The 3436-nt window shown below is 23.8% G+C and overlaps 1 long non-coding RNA gene across 1 annotated transcript; it reads right to left on the bottom strand.

The window, feature by feature from the left end:
* Nucleotides 1-610: 610 nt before the first annotated feature.
* On the bottom strand, nt 611-2406 carry LOC148874324 (uncharacterized). Its single transcript, XR_016105863.1, has 2 exons — nt 2261-2406; nt 611-813 (listed from the first exon to the last, which is right to left on the bottom strand). It is a non-coding gene; the product is annotated as an uncharacterized LOC148874324 (long non-coding RNA).
* Between the last annotated feature and the right edge of the window lie 1030 nt (nt 2407-3436).

Raw genomic sequence — 3436 nt, 5'->3', positions numbered from 1 at the left:
GAAATAAATAAAGTAACAAATAATTATTGCAAATAGAAAATAAAAAATTTAATTTTGCTAAAAATAAATTAACAACTACCAAAATAAATTTTAACAAGAAAAAAAATAGCTACTCAATAGATGAAACGGAAGATACAAAAAAAGAAAGATTATGCAGCAATATAAAAATAAAATAAAATAACTGAACAATTTTTTTATTTGAAAAAAAAAAAAAGAACAGACCTAATAAAATAGAAATTCAAACGAGAAATTAAAATAAAGAAAAAAATAGATCTAGAAACAAAATGAAAGAAAAATAATACTAAAAAAATATAAATCAAATCTAAAAATAATTAATTAAATTTTCAAAAATCACTATTGTACCAAAAAAAGAGTTTGAAAATAAAACTAAAAAAATCAAAAATAAAATGGGATGACTACACCTATGCATGTCGTTAATCACTTCGGAACACTAATTTTAATATTGAAAATTATTTTCCAATTCTCAAACAATTACAAAAGCAGTGAATGGTGTGAACAGGTCGTATTCATAGGGAAGCGAGGGAAAAATCATTATTTACTTAGATCTAGGAAAGAAAACACAATAGGGATTGTAGAAAAATAGAAATTAATTAATTAAACTGGAACATAATAGAATTCGAACATTGGTGAAAATTAAAAGTGTAGAAAAATAAATAAATACAAAAACAAATAAACGAAAGAAATGAAATAAAGAATCTGTAATACGATCAGAGGTAGCAGTCTCCGGATCTCTCCTTTAACTCTCGAACTTCTCGAGCTAGGCCTTCCACCTTACCTGGCCGAATTCTAGATCTGCAGACAAGTAAACAAAAATTAAACTGAATGAAAGAAAATTGCAGAAAGAAAGAAATGGAACTAGAAATGAAAGAATAGAAATTAAAACTAAAGATAATGGTTGGGATCCGAATCTAGAGGTGGCAGTAGTGACTTTTGGGCCGCACGTGAAAGGATGGTGGTTTTTGGGCCAAGAAAGGGTGATGAAATCCCCACCTTATCTTATTTAAGCTGGATTGCGCTTAAATGGATTAATGAAAAAGAAACAAAATAAACAAAGAAAATGCCACTAATTACAATGCATGAACAATTATTTATAATATGCAATTCAGCAATAAAACATAAAATAATAAAGAAAACTAATTAAGCAAAAGGAACAATTAAAATAATAAAAAGAAACCCTAACACATTCACAACTAACAATGATAATTTCAGCAAAAAAAATCCTAAATGATGCATGCTCTAGCATATCAAATCCTAAATATTGGAATGCAAATTGCAAAACTTTTTAAAATATTAATTAATTTTTTTATTTTTATTATATATACATGTATATTTTGAAAATCAAAATTTGAAATTTAAATTTTGAAATTTGAAATTTAAATTCAAATTCAAATTCAGATTCGAATTAAAATTTAAATAAAAATTCAAACTTGAAATTTAAACTCAAATTCAAAAATTTGAACAATTTCCTATTTAACAGTTAATTATTCAATTAAATAACTAATTAAAGGGGAAATAAATAAAGTAACAAATAATTATTGCAAATAGAAAATAAAACATTAATTTTGCTAAAAATAAATTAACAACTACCAAAATAAATTTTAACAAGAAAAAAAAAATAGCTACTCAATAGATGAAATCGAAGATACAAAAAAAGAAAGATTATGCAGCAATATAAAAATAAAATAAAATAACTGAACAATTTTTTTATTTGAAAATAAAAAAAAAGAACATACCTAATAAAATAGAAATTCAAACGAGAAATTAAAATAAAGAAAAAAATAGATCTAAAAACAAAACGAAAGAAAAATAATACTAAAAAAATATAAATCAAATATAAAAATAATTAATTAAAATTTCAAAAATCACTATTGTACCAGAAAAAGAGTTCAAAAATAAAAATAAAAAAAATCAAAAATAAAATGGGACAACTACACCTATGCATGTCGTTAATCACTTCGGAACACAAATTTTAATATTGATAAATTTTTTTCCAATTCTCAAACAATTACAAACACAGTGAATGGTGTGAACGGGTCGTATCCATAAGGAAGAGAGGGAAAATCGTTATTTACTTAGATCCATGAAAGAAAATACAATAGGGAGTTGTAGAAAAATAGAAATTAATTAATTAAACTGGAATAAAAAAGAATTCGAACATTGCTGAAAATTAAAAGTGTAGAAAAATAAATAAATATATAAAAAAATAAATGAAAGAAATGAAATAAAGAATCTGTAATACGATTAGAGGTAGCAGTCTCCGGATCTCTCCTTTAACCCTCGAACTTCTCGAGCTAGGCCTTCCGCCTTACCTGGCCGAATTCTAGATCTGCAGACAAATAAACAAAATTTAAACTGAATGAAAGAAAATTGCAGAAAGAAAGAAATAGAACTAGAAATGAAAGAACGAAAATTAAAACTAAAGATAATGGTTGGGATCCGAATCTAGAGGTGGCAATAGTGACTTTTGGGCCGCACATGAAAGGATGGTGGTTTTTGGGACAAAAAAGGGTGATGAAATCCCCACCTTATCTTATTTAAGCTGGATTGCGCTTAAATGAATTAATGAAAAATAAACAAAGAAAATGCCACTAATTACAATGCATGAACAATTATTTCTAATATGAAATTCAGCAATAAAACATAAAACAATAAAGAAAACTAATTAAGCAAAAGGAACAATTAAAATAATAAAAAGAAACCATAACACATTCACAACTAACAATGACAATTTCAGCAAAAAAATCCTAAATGATGTATGCTCTAGCATATCAAACCCTAAATGTTGGAATGCAAATGCAAAACTTTTTAAAATATTAATTATTTTTTATCTTTATTATATATATATGTATATTTTGAAAATTAAAATTTGAAATTTAAATTTTGAAATTTGAAATTTAAATTCAAATTCAAATTCAGATTCGAATTAAAATTTAAATAAAAATTCAAACTTGAAATTTAAACTGAAACTCAAAAATTTGAACAATTTCCTATTTAACAGTTAATTATTCAATTAAATAACTAATTAAAGGGGAGCTAAATAAAGTAACAAATAATAATTGCAAATAGAAAATAAAAAATTAATTACGCTAAAAATAAATTAACAACTACCAAAATAAATTTTAACAAGAGAAAAAATAGCTACTCAAAAGATGAAACTGAAGATACAAAAAAAGAAAGATTATGCAGCAATAAAAAAATAAAATAAAATAATTGAACATTTTTTTTATTTGAAAATAAAAAAAAAAACAGACCTAATAAAACAGAAATTCGAACAAGAAATTAAAATAAAGAAAAAAAATAGATCTAGAAATAAAATGAAAGAAAAATAATACTTAATTCAAAATTCAAAAATCACTATTGTACCAAAAAAAGAGTTCAAAAAAAATAAAAAAAATCAAAAATTAAATGGGACGAC

Source organism: Nelumbo lutea, chromosome 1 (genome assembly GCF_056320005.1).
Source record: "Nelumbo lutea isolate HS-2025 chromosome 1, American lotus-T2T, whole genome shotgun sequence".
NCBI lineage: Eukaryota > Viridiplantae > Streptophyta > Magnoliopsida > Proteales > Nelumbonaceae > Nelumbo > Nelumbo lutea.
The sequence above is the reverse complement of the archived record's forward strand: the minus strand, read 5'-3'. Positions and strand labels throughout refer to the sequence as shown.